The sequence below is a fragment of the Psittacula echo genome (assembly GCF_963264785.1).
Source record: "Psittacula echo genome assembly, chromosome: 13".
NCBI lineage: Eukaryota > Metazoa > Chordata > Aves > Psittaciformes > Psittacidae > Psittacula > Psittacula echo.
Window position 1 is genome coordinate 11,524,062 of NC_137749.1, and position 6,377 is coordinate 11,530,438.

A 6,377-nucleotide genomic window follows, 5' to 3' on the forward strand; every position below is an offset into this window, starting at 1 on the left:
TGAAAGGTTTGGATCTGCGGAATTGCAGATGGGGCAGCACCGGGACACCGGAGCTAGGAAACAAACGCATTTCCCATACGTTTCCTCTTTGGAAACGGCAGCGAGGGCCGACTGGATGGGCGCTGACTCTTAGGTCAGCCCTTTCAGGCTCTGAAACCACACACGCGGCTCTCCTGCCGTTGAAGCACAGTTGGAAATCGAAGACCTTAATTGGTAAATGCTTCCCAAATTAAATTACACTCATATATTACTCCAACATAATTGCCTAAGCATTTCCAATTACACTTTCTTATTTTGCCCTTTGCTGTTCAGCTGTTGCTGTCTTTTCCCCTGCTTTTCTATCAGGCACAAAGCTGTGAGGACTGCAGGTTCCTGGTCAGCAGTTCTTTTTACAAGGAAGTTGTTTTTATGTTAAACCTGCCAACAGACAGAAGGATTCCTACCAGATCGAAGTGTATCCTTCTGGCATAGTGTTATGTTGTGGGATAGATTCACTGTGCCTAGCTCCCACACTGTGTTTTGAGGAACAGTGGCTCCAAGTTGTCCTTCATGGAAGGATGCCTCGGCACGGGACAGCCTGAGACAGGGGAACGCGTGTGGGCAGCTCTGCACCAGCCCCTCCGCAGGTCACCCTGCTATAAAATGCAGCTGCTGTTCTGATCTTTCACACAGCTTAGCACTCCTAAAGCCTTTGTCTCCAATCCTGATTGTTTTGTTCTCCCCAGTTCTTTTTCGGTCACCAGTGATGCATATGCCTCTGCAGGGTGGGTTAGAGATCCACACAACCACGTGTCATCCATCACTTGCCCAGTAGATCCCCTGCAATGATCTGCACAATGGCCAGCCAGGCTCACTTCAAGCAATGGCATCTTCACGTTGGGGACCACACTGATTTCTTTGCAATGGTTTTTGTTACTTCCAATAACCACAGAAGGGTAATGAACTGGAGGGCAAAGACTGCTCGTAGCTCACAGGGCTGTGGTGACTAGACTATGGCAGCTCCAAGCATTACTGAATTTAAAGTTCTGGTATTAAAACGTGATGAGCTCTCCCTACACGGTGATGAACCATCCATGCCAAAACCTTTGGGAGTTGTTGACCCATGGACAGGCAGAGGTAATGGACATGGGCATCTCAGCCTCTTGGTGATTGGGCTTCGCTGTTACTACCTTCTCTCTCTTTTCCCCATGACTATTTCCCCTTCAACCCCAATTATTGTCTTCCCTCATGGTCAGTAGTGACAGGTGGGTGTAGCACAATCCTAGAGCAATCAGCCTGAAACTCTTTGGGAGGCACCTGGTGCCAGTGGATTAGGAGGGCTGGATGATATTTATACCACGAACAATGAGCTTTACATGGTGGGTTTACCACTGCTGCTTACTAAATCACCACCCTGTCTCCTCACAGGCACTGCAGGATTGTTTTCTCCCATCAGTTTGTGTGGGAGCCCAATTCCCTTACAGCTGTTAATGCAGGAGATGTGGGAAGTGAAAGATGAGCTAGACATGCCGCAAGGGCCTGGCAGAGCTCATCCACCTACTGATTTTCTGCAATCCTGAAGTTTTGCTCCTCCCTTTAATAGCATCTGTGACTTTTTGGTTCTTTCCATGCTCTGCAACCTTCCCCTCTTCCACTCCATCCAGCACCAGCCTCCACATTCCAAAGGAAGACTACAAAATACCTGTTCTGCTCCTGCCCCTTCACATACCTTTCTTAAACTTCTTTTTCTTACTGCCAGATGAGGGTGCAACAGAGGGGGAGGTGGTTCACTTCTTCCATCAAGGCTTCCAGAAATGCCACAAACGGGGTTCCTGGTTCTTGGTTTACTTCCCTAGTGAGAATGTCAGAGGTGTCACTTGCCATTGAAATAACATATCACAACAACACTCTCCTTTTCTAAACTGCTGTATCTCTCAGACAGGGAACACAGTAACAGGCCACTTAGGCTCAGCCCTCGCTAAGCACTCAGGCTTTGGTACCAGAATAATTTATTTCCTAGCTGCTTAGCTGTGTACATTCCCTTACAATTTTGGGGGTGCCCAGGAATCATGACTGTACGCATTTTAATTGAAGAGGAAAAGAATTAGATAGATATCTCTATATTAATTCTGACATTAATTGTTTGCATCACTTAATCACTTTGGCCTTCAGCTATTAGCTTTCCATCAGCCAAAGGAAGGTGATATTAGGTTGGGTGAATACTGCAAAGTCTTTCAAGTAGAAATTCAGGACTACAGATTGTTTTGTTCTTATGTGTTCACAACCCTGCCTGTGTTCACCACCCACACTGCCACTGAACAAATACTCACCTGAAGTAAACATTAAATTCAGACATCACAAAACCAAATAGGAAATTTTGGCATTAGCAATGACACCAAAAATGTGAGTGCCTCAGGATTTATGATTATCTGCTCAGGAAAAAGAAATCGTGTGGTGAATCACAACAACAGTTTGAATTGCATGCAGCAAGCTTGAGGGTAAAAGGGTCAGGTGGAAAATGTAACTGAATAATTTTGAACAAGAAAGTCCCTTGAAAAGGAAGAGCACAGTCTACTTTCAGACTGTCCACAGCCCATAAACCAAGGTAAAAGTAATTGATTAAATGCTTTATCAGGTGTCATGAGTGTGCCACCTCTTAGGGCAATGTGAGGTTTTAAAAGGAGATGCTTGTAGAAGAGCCACATGGTCTCTGTGTTATTTACCATGTCACTATCCACAAGCAAAGGTCAGCTCTTTGCTCCTTTACTCACATCTACCTTCCTTGATAAATACGAACTAGACCTGGCCTGACTGTTAAAACTCACACAGAACATCTTCTTCAGAAATTAATTTTAAGGCATTTTTGTTCTTGGCTCGTAAAATCATGAGGATCAGCAGATGTCAGGGTTCTAACCATCATGACAGTGCACTTCTGCTGTTGTACAGGCTGGGGGTCAAGTGAAGTGACATCTTTACTACTGAGTTATTCTGCTCCCTTGGAGATATCACTTACCATCTTCTCTTTCCAGATGGCTCTTTTTTAAAGACAGTAAGGTCAAAATCTCGAGTCAGGAGAGACCTATGTTAGGGCAATGTTTTTGATTAAGTGGGGTGAAGAATGGCTTTGCAAAACTTTCGAGCTCAAAATGTTCAAGCTAAATTCTTGCAAGGAAGGAACAGCACTCACCAACCACTTGTGCTCTAGCCCAGAATCTCATTTTCTCTGTTTGTGTTATCTCCTGGAGTTGATTAAAATCAAAAGGCAGTTAAATCCCCATTGAATACTGGTTGAAGTATGTGTACATGAGGCTGCCATGGCTCACCATTAGCACACAGCCTGCTCTGGTTGTGGGCTTTTCCCTTCTCTTAATCCAGAGTACATGTTGAAAAAAGAACTGCAGTGGCCTGAAATCTCAGACTGTGCAGTTCAAAGTTCTGATGGATCTGTTGTTATCTGGTAAAGTTCTTTTTCCTTGACATGATGCAAGCTTATTTAGCCAGAGAGAAGTTATTGCAAGCAAAGTGAAAGCTGATTCAGTCCTACAGCCAGATATGACAAAACTTGAAGAGCCATTCTCAGTCAGGAGCTGGTAGATCAAATTCAGGCATGCCATAAATCACATTATAAAGGACACACAAGATGCAAATGCTTCTTGTAGCTTCTGTGCTATGGAGAGTGAGCTAGGTGGCAGCAGCAGCAGAACTTACCCTAGAGATCAAGACAGAATAAACTTAAGTGCAGAAACCTCCCAGTTAATTTTTTACTATAATCTTTCTTTCTACCTTGGGCTCCCAAGTTTGTTCCTCCATTTTTACACTGGCTGAGTGATCTGTTTCCAAACCCCCTCCTTCTTTCAGGTCACTTCTGAATTTAGCCCATTTTGCCAGGCTGCCAGGGTGTGATGCAGAGGAAGTTGGGCAGCCTCCTTAAAGGCTCACTCGCATTTCAGAGACACATACCATTGCTGTGCGTGCAGAACATGCCGTTGTGCTTGGGAAGTGGAAAATTGTGAGCGTACATAAAAATCAGTGGTAGACTACTGCATCCCTTCTCAACTCCTCTACTCCAACATAACACTGCACACCTTCAGAGACCTACTAATTAAAGATGAGGTTGGAGATGGGAGGATAGTAAGAGGAAACCAACATTCGCGTAGCATTTCAGCCTGAAGGTACTACCTGTGAAAGTCTGAAGGCTGAGTCTCAGAAGAGCTGCGGGTCAGGCAGCAGCTATGCAGACTACTCTGCACAGGCCTTCTGATGTCTCTGACTTTGCCTTGAGGCATCTCCTTCGAAGTCCAGGAAGGGTCCACATTTATTCAGCTTTCTCTTAGTTTACCCCCTTATCAGGAGTGAAGGTTTGGTGATATGGACTCTTCCCTACACGAAACACACTCTATAAAGGCTTCTGAACAGCTGTCAGGTAAGCAGGATGTGACTTCCCACCTTGGCCCTGAATCAATCCAGCGGCTTGCTTTGCATTGAAATGTTACCTGCCTTGGGGAATGCAGTCCTTCGAATAGCATCCTCTTGTGCATGTGTGCACACAAATGCACACAAAGTGAAAACTAACTCAGAAGATGACCCAGTCTCTGGTAGCAATCAGATACAACCTATCTCCAAGCAGAGGTGCAGAATACAGTTCACACTGGGAACTTGTCTAAAGATACAGGTACAAACCCAACAGCTTCTAGAGCCCTGAGCCACACTGTTGGTGGATTATGGTTTCAGTCACACAAATTGCAGAGCCAGTACCGATCCTGAAATCACAAGCTGTAAACTCCTGCATATGCAGGGGGGCACCCTAAGGATTTCATTTCATATTGCCCCTGGCTAGTTTTTTTCTGTGCAATCTGATGAAGCATACACCACATGTTGTTTAAGTGTCTGGCTGACCCCCTTCACATGGCAGCAAAGAAACTCCACTTATATTTAGAAACCCTCTTCTAGGGTTACATATCAAGATACATGCACGCTGGTGTTACGCAGAATGCAGCTGCCCTGGAAGATGTGGAAGATGCTAACACGATCCAGGAGCTGAGGCCAGCATTTTCAAGTTTCCATCTGTCTCTGCCTGTAATACATTCAGGAAGGAAAAGAGAGCTGGACTTCAGGCATTAGTTGGTGCCTTCAGCATGCAGGAAGACTGCATCAAAAAATGGAAGCCCAGAGCAGCTTTGTGGAAGGAAGATGCTGTTCTGCTGCCCAGGACACAGATGTTGAGTTGAAATGTGTTTTACTGCTTTCTCCCTCCTCTTATTTCATGAAATAACATAACATATGAAAGCTCTTTCTTTTTTCTTTTTTCCCTTCACCAGAAAATGGTAAGTGCAAGGCAAAATAATAATGGACCAGGTCCAAATCTAGATGCATGATGATGAAGGACAAGTAATTTCCAGAGCCTGTCATAGAAAATGAAATTTGCTCATACGCCCCTTAATTCTTCAGCCAGCCAACTGCATTCTGCCTTCCACACCCACTGCTGTCACCAGGGGTCTTGCTGATTTGGGCAGTAAAATGCCATTTAGCTTTCCCGTGTTTGATATCTGACTTTGTATGGGTCTGTCACACCTACCCCAGAACCATTTGGTTGCACAAGGACCGTATCCATTTCCAGCCCAAGCGTGTTTGACTGCATTTCTCAAACATGCTTTAAAATTTATGTAAGCATAAATAAATGAAGAGAACATATGCCAGTACCTTAGTAAAGCAAAAATATTACCTATGACCAAGAAGCACTAAAGGATGTTAGAGGAATTGCTGCATTTTCCCCTCTCTGTCACATTAAGTGGTTTAATACAAAGCCTTTATTTTTATACCAATCAATAGCAGTGCAAGGTAGCAACATTTATCTTCAGAAGCACTGAAGATACAATGGCTTAATCCTCAATTATATTGAGAGCAGGATTCAAAGATATTTATGAGCATCAAGATGCAAGTTAGATTTCCAGTATGGTTTTCAAAATCATCTGAACAAATCAGGTGTCTAGCTCCTATTGATCAAAATCCTTGTTAGGCACTTTCAAACATACTTCAGGTTGCCTAGCCCTATCCTCTAGTACCCAAATAACTTTGGAAATGTCTCTCCCCTTTCACCCAGCTAGCTGTGGTTTAGTTTACAGTACTGCAGTTTAATATTCTGCAGAAGGATGAAGCTTTTTGTACATGCTTTGATTCCTGTCACATAGAAAACTGTTACTGCAGCAATGCAGTAGTGCTTACTTTGATGCCAGGAATTCAAGGCGGTGGAAATGTGACCTCTGTTACCTGCTGAGAGACCTCCTTTGACCACTTTCCTCTCATGGCAGGAAAGACCCAAAGAGACCACCGAGGGACCATTTGGAAAAGGCCTCAACACTTTCTGGATGCTATTTTGAAGATGAAGCAAAGAGCCTACC